Raw genomic sequence first — 14,236 nt, forward strand, 5'->3', positions numbered from 1 at the left:
TGTGAATTAGAGATAGACATCTACACGATTCCAAGGAGAGAGAAAGGTTGAACCTTTCCGTGATGTAGAGGAAAGCCTAGTGCTTGAATTCATAGTCTGGTGAAACTACAGAGATACGGTCCGAGAGGAGGAAGTAGACTAATAAACAAAGTCCATTATGACAACAAAAAAGTGAGATGAGAACGACAAGACACGCCAGAAGCAATCAAGAGTGAGGACTGAAGTGAAGTAACTGTAGATAAACACAAGTATAGGGAAAACAAGATTAACTGAAGAGCATGGTCAAAAGCAGCTCACATCTAAGAAGATACAGGCACCGTACTTCCCAGTCAAATTCATAACCAGTAGCAACCTAGAGAAAGAGACTCCGGGTGATTTCAATGGAAGAAATCTAAACTGAAGAGGAAATCCAGACACAATTTATCAGCACAGTTAAGAAGTCAACAGAGGAAAGGAAGATAAAGCAGCAGTTTGATGCAAACTAGGTCAACATCTTTTATTTTTTAAGATAGGAAAGAGTAAAGCATATTTGTACTGTGAATGACAATAATGATAAGCAGATTGTGTTCAATATGTGTCCTCAATAGCCACAATACGTTTAAATTCCTTCAACTGCACTTAGGTCAGAGCTTCTACTTGTGGATAAATCCTGCGTTGAGATACCCATAAGAAATGTTAACTGTAAGTGCTCGGTTTAGATTGTGATTACTGTGTAGCACTGATCATCCCTCTGCATTTACAACTCTCAGTCTTCAGAGCAAGTTCAGGCTACTTGGCCAAAGGAACCATCAAAATACCACTTTAAAAAAAATTTGATTTATTCAGTACTTTTTTTTTTTTTTACCATGCTTGTTTTGCATATGGAAAATGTGTTTGAACAGGCAAATCTTTGAACAGAAACAACGATTTAACTTATCACACAGAAAATGATAAGCTTAAAGCAAAGCTTTGCCATTTTACCTTGTGTTTTTTGTTTTCTTGTTGTGTAAATCCTCCTTAACAAGGTAACATTAGCAATGGTATTTGAATTAAAAGCTAACAAACATAAGAAATTAAAGGTGGAAGAGTCTAACCTGACCTACAAGACCACTCAGTCCATCCTATATCTTATATGTTCTGCTGCAAACATATTATGAAACGTCTAACCATAGCTAGAAGAACTGAACCGAAATGTAATAGAAATGTAATAGAAAACTTTCAAATCTATCTGAAAACAAACAAATCAGCCTTCTCAGTCTCCATATTGTATTAGTTATCAAAGCTACGTGTATTTAAACAAGACCCTCCTGAGGCTTTATAATGCGAAGGCACTTCTTCAGTAAACATGCCCCAAAGGTCTGTAATCAATGATTTTCTATCCCGTTTTAGCTACTAGTCGTATTTCATACTACCAGACTGTCAGATCTTCCCCTCTCAGCACCACTTCTGGGTGCTCATCACTTAGGTACTGGCCTAATTCCTGCTCCAAGGTGGGTGTAACAGCTCGGTGGTAGCATGCATCTGGCGGAGTCTTCGGCGAGCAGAGATGAGGACGGCCAGCAACCCAGCATCCTGCTGCCAAACACCCCGGCCCCATTCCCCACAGCGCCCGCTGGAGATGCTGGTGGTTCAGCAACAACTGTTTCAGCCCAGCAGTTTGCTTGAAAAAACAACGCAAATGTACAGCGTAGACACACCCAAATTCTAGCAAGAGTCTAACGGGCCAGATTTGTGTTTTATTTGCGACTGAGACTAGTTCTTGCCACTGGTTCCAAAAAAGCCTCATAGCCTGATCCCAAATATCAAGGTTATAACTGGTGCATCAGGAGAAGAGAGATGTAGGGAATTTAAACAAAATACATTCTATGGTAGAAATATCCTCAGAAGCCGGCAGACAGAAAAATATAAATACAGGCCAAGAAGTATGGAGAAGAGCCTTAAAAAAAAGCTCACGTATTATTAAGGCAGGACAGGCAGATTGCTGCGGGATTTTATACAGTTTTGGATCTAAGCGTTCTTAATATTGACGCCCACAAAAAGAATTTCATTCAGGTTTCACAACCTACACTTGGTTCCTCTATGAGGACTGCTCTTTAAACGACCCCCTATTCTAAAGTTAGAGAAGATCTAATCAGAAAAATTACCCTGCAGGAGAAATCCTGGAGGTCCTGGTCAATTAGTCTTCTTTGGTTTAATTAAAAAATGTCCATTATTGCTTGTTTCTGATAATCCTGAAGCACCAACAGAGTGAAAGGGAAGCGAGCTGGCTTCATGGTTTCTCAAATGCCCGTGGAAGAGGTTGTTAAATTGCCATTCATCGCACTTCCAGAAAAGGGGTGCGCTGGTGTTACGTGCAGTCAGCTTGACTCAGAAAATTAATTACTTCTGATTACATCTGGGAAACATAAAACCAGCTTGACTGAATAGACTGAAATTGCACTGCTAAAGATTAAATAAGAAATCTCTGCAAATGGAAGATACGAGATGCAGAGTCAAAAGCCTTCAGGGTGCCCTTCGGGCTCATGCCGGGAGATTCCGCCCCCCCCCGGACACCGCTCCCGGCGGAATTCCAGCGCTTTGCTCTGCGAAAGCGCGCATCCTGCGCAGCCCAGGTGTGCCGGTAAGATGGCTGGCAGCGCGCTCCCTGCTCGCCCCTACTGCTCCGAAACAACTCTCCGGGTAGGAACTTGCGTCGGGACACTTCCCCGCCGCTCACTTTCTCACCTCTGCCGGTAACCGGTAACACCGCGCGCGGCGCCCGGGGCCCGGCCGCGCCGCCCTCCGGCTCCCGCGGGCACCCGCCCGCCGCAGGACAACACCCCCCCCTCCCCGCCCGCGGCGGCGCCGGCCCTGACCCCGCTGCCCTACGCCAGCCCCGCGGGCCCGGCCGCGCCGCGGACCCAGGCGGGACGGCGCAGCGGAGCCGGGGAAGCCCCGCGGGCGCCGGGCGGCCCGAGCCCTGCCCGCCCCACTAGCCCCGCGTCCGGGCCTGGGGCGGCTCCCGGCCCCCCCCACCCCGCCGCAGCTCCCTCAGCGCGACGCCGGGGAGGCACCGGCCCGGGGAGGAGTCCCGCGGCGCGGAGGGCGAAACGGGGCTGCCCCGTCCCCGCCTGTCAGCGCTTCCGCGGCGACGCTCGCCCGCCCCGCCGACACTCCCCTCCGCGCCGCGGAGCGGGGGACGCGCTCCTCGGGGCTGCGCGCCGGGGCCCACCTGCCCCCCCCCCCCCTACCCCCGGCCGCGCTGCGCTCCGCGGGGCCGCTCCCCCCGCCGGCGGGCTCACTCACCAGCGTGCTCCCGGGCGGCGGCGGGCAGCGCAGGGCAGGGCGGGCAGCGGGCCGGGGGCGGAGGGCTGCGTGTTTACTGCCGGGCCGGGGCGGCGAGCCCGGCGGCGGAGCGGAGCAGGCGCGGCGAGCCCCGGCGCCGCTGGCCCCGGCGCCGCTCGCTGCACGGGCCCGGGGAGGAATCCCAGGAATGATGGAATTCTCCTCCTAGCAGGTGGGGAGAGCGGGGCGGCGCCATCGGCCGGGCCCGGCTATGAGCTCAGCATAATTAGGGTAATGAGGCGCTGACATCACATCCTCGCAGGTAGGGAGAGCGCGGCGCGGAGGAAGCCAGAGGCGCGCCGGGACAGAGCCCGCCCCCCCCGCGGCCGGGCCCGGCGGGGCGAGGGGCGGGGCGAGGAGCGGGCCCGGCGGGGCGAGGAGCGGGCCCGGCGGGGCGAGGAGCGGGCGCGGCAGCGCTGCGGCAAAAATAACCGGAGCAGCGGTGCCCGCCTGGTGACCGCGCTTGAAAAAGCTTTTCTGCAGCGAGAGGAAAACGCCACCAAAGTTTTCTCCGAAGAGTAAAAGCAAAACTGCTTGTAAAAGCAGAAATACACCACATGCGGTTCAAATTAAAACGCGCCATCGTTCAGCACCCAAGGAACCGGCTTAGCAAAAAGCAGAGAATAAGCTTTTCCGAGGCCAAGGTACCGCCCCACGGCTGGGCTGGAGGAGGAGCGGGGGGGCAGCCGCAGGCTGGGTACAAGTTGAAGACAGTAGGTCTGACCAGATCCAGCATTTTCTCCATTTCCTGTTTACCGCTCGTACTCGTGGAGCGTATTTTGACAGAATCCCTCCTTGCGTTTGCTGTGACTCGCTGAGCCAGCCGAGGAAACTGCAGAAAGTCAGACTGGTGTGGAACTAAAGCTGAGCGATCACCGTGGTCAACAAAGAGCTCTCCTACACTTCCCTTTCCAGAGTATGAGCGCCCATCTGCAACTACAAAAAGTCTGAGAGTTCGCCAGTAGCACCCAGCCCCTCAGACCTGGATTACTGGGAAAGCAGCGTGCACGCCTGCCCCCCCTGCCCCAGCCCCTCCCTGCCCCTTCAAGAGCAGCACATCCTCCGTCATGCCCACGGCTGTGCAGCAGTGTTCATTCCTAGTTTAACATTTTCAAGACTCAATCAATTCAGTAATTTCATGAAATTAAACTGTCGGACAGCTTCTACCTGTGAAAGAACCACTTCCGAGAAGCTGAGCTAAGGCTCTACCCACGTAGGCTGAAGGACGGGGTAATGCTGTTTTCTGCAAGAGGCATTTCAGCTTGCAGACGTGAAGTACGGAGCAGGAGGAGAGACGGGAAAGCCCTGTACTCAGGTGGAGTTGTCCACACGGAACATCAGTGTGGTCAATCAGTAGAGAATCAGGTCCCGTAATGCTACAAATGCCACAAGGGACTGAGGTTGGTTGAGGCAGCTCTTGGAGTCCGTTACAAAGGGAAAGAAAGGGACAACAAATCAACCTGAGCCCCACCACAAAAAGCCTTCGGGTTGGAGATTTGTGGTGGAACCCGAAAAGAGTACAGGGCAATGGAAATACAAAGTGTCTCGGCACAATTCTGCTCAAGGTATTTCTTGTGGTCCTCCTCCTCCTCTCAATGTGACAGACATACACGCTAACGTAACAGATGCACAAGTATAGAAATGGCAGCACAACTGTGTTTTCTCAAGGAAAAAAGAACCAAGACACAGCAAGGTTTATTTTAGATCCTGAAACTGGGATTTATGTACAAAATAGCGGAGGGAGCGCAGCTCCCTCGTTTACCCAGCGGTGCAGCCAAAGCAGGAGCCCAGCCAAGTGGTGTGGGAGGCTGCACGGAAGGGAAGGGTCGGGGATGGACCCACACACCCTGCATCTTGATTCCTTGAGAGATTCCAGAGTCCATGAAGGATCTGTGCTGTCCGCTTCCAATTCAAAAATCTATCAAAATCATGCAAGAATAACTGATACTGAAGTATTTGCATATCCTTGCAAGGACAGGTCATGAGATTTCAGGGCCATCAAAAGCTAGCCAAAAATGCATTCCAAACGCTAAATGAAATCCAGATTTAGACTTGACACACTTAGTATATCCAACAGAAAGATTTCAGTTGCTAAAAAACTGAAAGGCATATAGTCTAATAACAACCATAAACATTATTTTAGACATTTCTTAAACTCTTCATCTGTGAAATTTATAACAATACACTGTAATATTTATGTATTTTTTAAAAGTTGCTATTGTATTAATAGACTACTGGAAAATATTTTCATTACCAGCAAGCAGAACAGGAGTTTGATGATCTAATATTTGGAAAAATGGTAGTCAAACTAGGAATGTAAAAATTTGAGAAAAAAATCAAAATATCAGACAAGAACAATACTATGAAATATGGAAAACAAAACCATAGGCACTGAGAAAAGATCTGAAATAGACATTGGTGCATATCATGAGAATGGATTGCTGCAGACTAATTACAAACCTTTTTAATATGTATCTTCAAGAAAAAAGTATGCCACTCCTGTTTATAACTGCTGGAGGGGAAGAGGTAGGAAGGGCTTCTTTGTTAAAAGAGACAGAGCTCCTGGGACGAGGAGGAGCTTGAAAAAGGGAGAGGTCAAAACAGCTTTTGATCCCTTGGATATGCTATTACAGCTCCCAGCAAAAGTTTTAGAACAGGATATTTATTAAACATCTGAAGAGTCTGAGGGAACATCAGCTTTCTGGGAACGATGACCCTGTGCATTCCCGTACAGACACTACTAGTACAGACAGACTTCCCGACTAAAGTTAGGTGTCAGCGTTTGTTAAAACAAAACAAAAAAAAAAATGAAGTGCAAGTTGTCAAACCTTGGGAATCTTTGAAAACACATCTTAACAGCTAACACACCATCAGAAAACCTTGTTGACGGTGCTGAACTCAACACATGCTATTGCTTAGCCAAGCTGTTCAAAAGGCAAATTCACAAATAGTAAAGCAAAAACAATCTTGTTTGATGAACCGTATTTTGGTTTGCTCGGGTGTTAAGATTTGTTTTTCATTTTGCATGTACTTTATAACTGAATGATATCAAAGGCTCTTTGCTGACTCAGATAACTAGCAAAAACACTGCTGAAACACAAGAACTGACCAAGATAGCTGAGGGTTTGTACCTGGACTAAAACAAATGTAGTGCTTCAGCCCAAACTCAGGCACCCAGGTAGAGCACCTAAGGTATGATTCAAATCCTGGGACAGACTCCAGTTGCCACTCCTGTTCTTTATGTGTATTAATCACTGAAAAATTCGTGATGTTCTCCATACAGTATAGCCAATGCAACAGCAGCAGATTTAACCACTGCGTCAGGGAGCCAGGAGCGCGAATGATCGTGTATCTCAGCTGCAGCAGTACCAGCAACGTCTCCTCACTTTTCTGCTGTGGAGGATGCTCGTCCAGCAAAGATTTCCTACCCTGAATTTGTGCAACAGCCCACATCCCCGGGGCCCACTGAACACGTAGAACAACGCGTTAGCGCCGTTTCACAGAAAGACACCGATATTTCACGAGCAGCAAAAGCCGCTAGGTCATTTCTGGGTACATTTTGAGAAATTTCTTTGAACAGTTAAATATTTTATTTGTTAAATATAGAGGAGGGAAAGGACTTGAAAGCAGACGCGGAAAAAAGGTATTATATCAAGTGCCGTTGCAGTCTGTAGGGAGATCTGATGGCCTAGTTCTACAGACCCTACTCAACCATTAATCTTGTAATTATTATTGAAATTAAGCCGGACATCTGTTCCGCCACCAACTAAGAAAATAAAACATTTCCACTATAATAACAGTTGGTTAAAAATGCCTTGGGCAAGTATCTCCCTACATGTGGGCCACAGCAGTGATATGCCTTACTGCTGTGAAAGACTTCAGTGTTAACTAGACATGGATACTCAGTGTGGAAAGGGACTCAAACCTGTTTTGTTAAACTATTTTCAAATGATTTCAGCCTGTAGGACTAGCAGCAGGGGGCACGTGTTGTGTGTTGCTTCAATCAACAATACAAGTGTAGAGCTACAAAGAGATGGTTCTTTTTTCTTTAGGTGCCCATCTAAGGGAGTGATTTGCCAGCTGGCATTCACTGGGTGTAAAAGAGGAATTTATCGGAGTTCTTCCAATTTCTTACTGCAATCTCACTTTTGTTTTTCCAACAGCAGCAATACAGATACTTCTGTTACAACAGACGGGAACGCATGAAATTATCTTAAGTCTGAAGAGAAGCCCAAGATACACTAAACTCTGCACAAAGACGATTAAGTTTGTGCCAAAAGCAAACACTTTTTCCAAAGCTATCACAAAACACCATTATTTGTTACAGGCTTAATAGTATCTTCACAATACCTGTCAGTGCAATTACAATGCATACCTCTTTCTATCCACATCATCTTTTAATAGGTTAATTTTAGATCAAATGACAGCAGCTTTTAAAATAGTCTCTCAAAATGCATTTTATCACAAATTACATAGCCTCACAAGCTAACATCTCTTCTTCAAGGTCAACACTGCTGAACTCTAAAACTCTTCCCTGCAAAAATCTAGATTCATTTGCACAGCACCTCAAAGCTACCTTACATAAAAACACACCCAAATTCAAAACACTGTAGAACGTAAGATTTAAAAAGACACTTTAAATTTTTTTGAAGATAGTTTATTATTTCATTAGACCATAATGCGTTAAACTGCAGTAATTCCAGACAGACAAGTTGATCCGAACTGTAAATTGATGGAGATGATTATTTATGACCTGCTTCAAGACAAAGCTTGCCCTCTTCATAATTGTCTGCCCCATCATCCAAAAGGAAGATTAAAAGAGACAGTATAATTTCAGTTGGAGCAGGGTCATAAGAGCAGCATAATCTGCAAGCAAACAATGAGATACTTTCAGAGTCAAACAGAAACATGAACACCACTAACTCTGTTCTTTCAGAACATTTAACCACAGGTACTTTTTGCTTGCTTTGTTCTAGAGAAGAGGAAGATTCCACACTATGGAGGTTCCCATAAGATGAAGACAGACAAGATAGCTGAACAAAAAAAAAAAAAAGAAAAAAAAAAAGGGAATGTCAGATTAACAAATTAAAGGCACCCTTTGGCCATAACCCACTGTTTTTAATTTGTTAAAAGTTTTGTTAAACACCAATAAAATGACCACAACTGGTTCACAGCAAAACTCTGAATGTCAAACTCAGTAAAAGGTCAGTATAATCAGTGATATACTGATGTAGGTAAATGTTCAATCTATTTATTACACACTTTTTTCCTGATTCTGCCCCTCTTCTTGTGCAGTAAACACATACATAGCATAGATTTAACTCCCTGTTAGATTTGTATCCTAACTTTCACATGGGACAAGAGAAACTTTAGTACAACTGGGATCATTAAAATCATGAACAGGTTGCAGTTCATGATTAGATGCAAAATTACTTTAAGAGTTTACATACTAACTCATTGTAAACTACATAATTTACATACATTTCAAGGCTATAAGAAAATGTTATTTAGTCACCAGAATTTCTTCTAAACCAACGATACCAGCAGTAGGTCACATGCCTACCTAAAGGAACCGGGCACCAAAAGACCCTTTTGAATGTTCCCACCTATCAGCTCAATGATGCATCAGGGAATCACACCGAAGAATCAAGTTTAGTCACATGTGTCGCATGAGAATACCCGCACCAACTTTCATACCGTTTCTGTGTGCCAACTTTTCATAGCTCTTACAGTCCGATCTTGGTAATTACTGAGGACTTTATGTTCTGACTGACTACCAATCCCTAGACTAAGGTCAGTCATCTCGGCAGAACAAGTGGGCTTTCTCCTCGGGTTTCCAGACGTGCCCTTAGCACAGTGACTGCAGGCTGGCTTGCTGAAGGCTGCAGGTGCTGCCAGCACAGCCCTGCTGCCTGCAGTCCCTGGGCCTGGCAGGGACGGGAACTGGGCTGGGAGGCACCGCTCGGGCAGCTCACTAACACAGGTGGCACATCGGCCAGCCATCAGATCCTTTTAGTCATGAACTCAGGAGGGTAGAAGGGTTTGGGGTTCTGGGTTTTTTTCCTGTTGTTTTTAATATAAATAACACACTCATTTTCGATTGTATATTGGAAGGAGAATCCTGATGAAATCAGTCACAAATAAACTAGACAAGGAACAGAGGAGACACATTCTTTAAACAACATGTAAAGCAGAAGAGAACAGATGCTTTACTTTAAAAGTACTTATGCAAGTACAACCTTTAAATACAATCCACTTTAAAATGTCATAAGAATTTAAAGCACAGTGATGTAGTTCCATCATCTACTGTTGTCTGTACAAACTCACCTTCAAACTGTCACATTGCTACTGACTCGGTCTTCTGCTTGGCAGTTTTCTAATCCAAGGATGCAGGTCAGTTAGCCATGAGTGTGCAGAATGTGCACAATCATCTAGGATGTGTGCCCCAGTACCAGACTTGGGAGGTAAGGGGGGGGGGGGGGGGGGGGGAATAAAAGAGAATGGCTAGATTTTATTGTGAAAATAATTTGGTTCTAAAAAGCCTTGCCCCAGACTGTAATGCCGAAGCACTACGACAGCACCACGAGACAGACATTGGCAGGCTGCTTTATATCAGCTCTTCCCCCTCTCCTGCACCACTGCTTGAAGCATTCTAAAAAGCTAGTAACTTCTTGGCTCTCACTATTGTCTTATACAGAGAGTGAGCCAGACATTTCATCATTGCAGAAAAGCAAGACAGCTTGAGGATGGCAACATTAAAAGAAAAAACCAAAACCACAAACAAAAACAAAAAACACTAAATGCCCCCTTCTCATGCTTCACTACTAATTTTAAAATAGGAGGTTTGGAGAAACTTTGGCAGGAGGCAGAGATTTAAAAAAAAATAATCTACTGTGTGGGAACACAACTTTTCAAATTCACCAAGTATACCATAGAGCTAGATAGATTCCATGTAAGAGAAGTAATACAAATTAATTCAATAAAGCCAAAATGAGATATTTAACTAAATATTTAACTATTTACTTAGTTTGTGTAATTGAGTAGGGGAGGTATCTTAAACATCAGGCTCAAGTCTTTCAAAGAAGGTCTCACAGTACAACAAAGGCAAAGGAACCCTGTGTTATGACAATTTTTAAAATTTAAAAAAATTTCTTTTTTTAAAGACTGTCCCTTATGATTGCAAACTCCTGAGAGGCAAATTCTATTCAAATTTAAAACCAGGAAGAACCCTCTATAGCCATTACACTTGCATGAAGTTTTAGTCACATCAGAATATTGGTCTTTACAGCTGCATGACTTTCATTTTCTCAGAAAAAAAGTGTATAACTGTCAAAATAGCCATTAATGAAAAGGTTTTGGCAGAACGCTGGATTCTAAAGGCAAAAATGACACGTTTAGTTCTTAGACTAAAGATGTAACTGAAATATTTGGAGTTTTCATGAATAATTTGAGAACGTATAGTCTGAAGCTTCCTGTTCCATGTACTAAAACAATCCATTTCTTAACATTTCTGATTTAACAAGTCTGAGTACGAGGTTAAAACATGCAAGAGTAAAATGATTACAGCCTCTCCCTAAAGCAGTCAGTAAGTTCAGGATCAGCTAGCAACTGTGCTCTAGACTTTTATCGAGAAAAATACATAAATAAGGTCACCACAAAATTTTATAAAACCACAGTATCAAAAGTGACAGAGCAGCTGTTCACTCAAAAAATATACCAGAGAATAGCTATACAAAGGTAATGTCTCTTCTTCCTGCAGTAGATAACAGAAAACTCATTTTCTCCACATTCAGAATATATGGCCAGCAGAAGTGAATTTGGAAATGAAAAATACTTTGTCCTCTGTCAACACCTTACCCATGAAAAACTATCAGACACACACTGACCTGACATTCTGACCTTCAAAGCGTATTTCAATTTCAATTCTATTTTTAAATTAATTGCTGGGAAAAGGCATGAGTCACAACCCTGCTTGGATCCCCCTCTACTGGACACTCACCAAGTGCTATGTTTATTCTAAAGTTTCCCAAGTCAGAACAGGCTCTAGCATTACCTCCTCAATCAATTTAAAGAATATGGACCTTACAGTTCAGGTCCCTAAGCCACCCAGGAATACTGGCCTCTATATACATCTTGGTCTTCCCAATCTGGCAGATGTTTGTTGCAAATACCAGGAAGCTCTGGGATACTATAAAGTCCAGCTCTTCGATGGAAGGGAATCGTGCTTGTTCAGCTGTATGCTACCTTGAGGCACCTTGTTTATGAGAAGGTTGCAGCTGTTACTCCCCATCTGTTAGTCAAACTCCCTGACGCTGAAGGTCAACCAAATCTAAAGAGAAAGCCCACTGAAGCCCAGGTGAGAAACACAGTCTCTGCAGTTGAACAAAGTCAGATGCATTCATACAGCCAGTATTTGAAGGGTCATACAGCCAGCCACCTGGAGGAACTGGCTACTCAAATACCTGGAAAAAGGAGAAATGAGCAAGCGATAAGGACACATCTTACACATGCTGATGGAGTGGTACAGTTCTACGCACTCCCCAAATCTTAAGTTTAGGAGCAGCCAGACATCACACTGCTAGCCAAACAGGTTGCTCACAACAGTAGGCAAGTTTAGAAGGGACACAATACTCAGATTAAAGACTGTAAAGAGAAGTGGAAACCTGAATCTATGGTTATGTAACCAGTCAAATTTTGATTTCCCATTCATCCCATGTCATCTAGTTTATTCCCTCTAAGGCATGAGCTAGAGTTACATCCTTCACTGGCACTGCTGATCTCAGAGCCAGCTAGGCCCATGCTGCTGGCTCACCTACGGAAATCCTTCGTAGTTTGATTTGGTCCAGGCTCTTCATTACAAAGAAGCCTTTTAAGACATCAAGATATAAATCATCTGCCTGGTTGCCTTTAATGAAAGCACTGTCACACAGGAAAAAAGGGGATGGAGCATGGAACACTAGCCATGGTGAAACAGCCAAACCAGACAAGAGGGATGTCTGAAGAACAGAATGAAAGACTTGAGAATTAAGTCAAAAAGAGAAACAATAAAACAATAAAGCAGTATGGAAATGGAGCAGGAAGGTATAAACAGGAAAATTACAAATGGAATGAAAAGCTAAAGTGACAATTTTTCATAAAAGAACACACACACCTCATTACAACAAAGAGTTAGTAACATATTCCCATGTACTAACTTCCCATGCAACAATCACTGGTTATTTTAGTGGATTACAGCTGTACGACCATAAGAAATCATTTCCACATACTGTCGAGGAACTTCAAAAGCAACTAACAAGTCTGAAATCAATCTCTCTTCTCTTAAAAGTTTTACATAGCAAAACGTTGTAACAACTGCATAAAGTATTTTATATTAACAATGGAGAGGAGTTCAGACTGTAAGCTGCTCTAGGCTATGATTCATTCATGGCGCTCTGCCAAAAAAATAAATACATTCAAGACCAATGGCCTCAAGGGGAAAGGTAGGCCACTTTTTAAAAAGCACAGAGATAAATGATTTACAGAATAGAATACAGTTTAAGATTTCAGCCTATATGGATGATGAGGAAGGACTTTCTTACATTTCACAAAGATTTACTGCACAGACTCGAATACTGGCAGTGTATCAACAGATGGAGTAAACTAGGAACTATTAAACTGGGATTTGCAAAACTCTCTCCAAAGAGCAAGAAATGACCCATTATATTGCTATACACAAAGAAAGTTCATAAAGCCAAATCAAGATATGCAATGGGTATTTCAGCCACGTAAGACAAACATGGCCAGTTCAGATTACAGGCAAACTCTGCAGTAAAGTAACACCTGTAAAGGGAAAGACCAATCCACTGGCAGCATGACAAACAGTTTAAAGGTTGGGAGGGTTTGACGCCATACAGCATCTGCTGCACATAAAAATGTTTAATTAGCTGCTAAACAGCAAGTGGTACATTCCTATTTTTTCTATGAGAACATTATATCTTGAATAAATGCCCTTGCTTTGCTAGCAAGGCTCAGAATGAAGATAGCTATTTCACTACGGGAGCTGAGGCCAACTCATTCTCGCCCATCAGATTGACTTGTAATTGACTTCCAGTGTTTTGAACCACCATTTCAGTAGCAAGCACCTTCTGAAACACCAAAACCACTTTTAAATGTGTCTTACATTAATATTCAGAAGATTATTGCTAATGGCTTTCAAAAGAAAGCTGCTCTTTTAAATGCTTCCCTACAGTTACAACTGCATTTCGTCATTTAAAAAAGTCTAGGTTTAACTGCTGCTCATCTCCAAACTTAGCAGTAGTGAGGAACTGCAGAGAAGAAGAAACACCGAGTCTCTTACGCTGCAAGATATCCTCATAGGATATTCTTTTTAAAGTTCTGGTACACACACATCTCCAGGGTACCCTTGTCTCAATAAAAGAGAAAACAGCCCCAACTTCAAGGTAACAAATCAAAACCACCAAAGGGAACAAGCTGTTAGAATCCAGCCTTCACTTACACTGCAGCCACAACCCAGGAGGGGCTCAGCAGTGTCCAACTGTACTGAGACATCACATAGATTTTTTTTTTTTTAAATTTCTTTACTTCTCCAGATTCAAGCCCAAGCTGTATGTTATCATTAGTCTCCAAAAAGAATTGCATTACCTATTCAACAACAGTAGTAATGTATGCACTTTAAGTCAAGCATGTGATTAGATGTTCTGCTAGTAGGAATTCTCAACTAGATGTTGGGCAATCTTATGACACATGATCTCTCTCAACCAGTGTTTGAAGCAGTTATGATTTAGAGTCAGTGCCAGTGTTTTCACATCCTGTGGTGCTGTTATTTAAACAGGTTTTAAAAGCCCCATTCTCACACCTTTTCGTGAAAAAAGAAAAAAGTACACATTGGTCAGGATGGTTTTGTTCAACGATGTTACTTCCCAGTATGGCTCGT

General features: G+C 43.8%; 1 protein-coding gene across 4 annotated transcripts in view; it reads right to left on the reverse strand.

Moving 5' to 3' along the window:
* VGLL4 (vestigial like family member 4) overlaps positions 1 to 14,236 on the reverse strand; it is a 105,439-nt gene that overhangs the window by 90,054 nt on the left and 1,149 nt on the right. The window contains exon 1 of one of the 4 annotated variants that reach the window (XM_074879719.1): positions 3,265 to 3,618. The exons of 1 other annotated variant lie outside the window; for it this stretch is intronic. The gene's annotated coding sequence lies outside the window, so the exon portion shown is untranslated. Of the gene's footprint in view, positions 1 to 2,123; positions 2,144 to 3,264; positions 3,619 to 14,236 lie in introns of those variants that run through there. 2 more of the 4 variants (XM_074879724.1, XM_074879720.1) reach the window with 2 other exon arrangements.

This window comes from Strix uralensis, chromosome 10 (assembly GCF_047716275.1).
Source record: "Strix uralensis isolate ZFMK-TIS-50842 chromosome 10, bStrUra1, whole genome shotgun sequence".
NCBI classification, from domain to species: Eukaryota; Metazoa; Chordata; class Aves; order Strigiformes; family Strigidae; genus Strix; species Strix uralensis.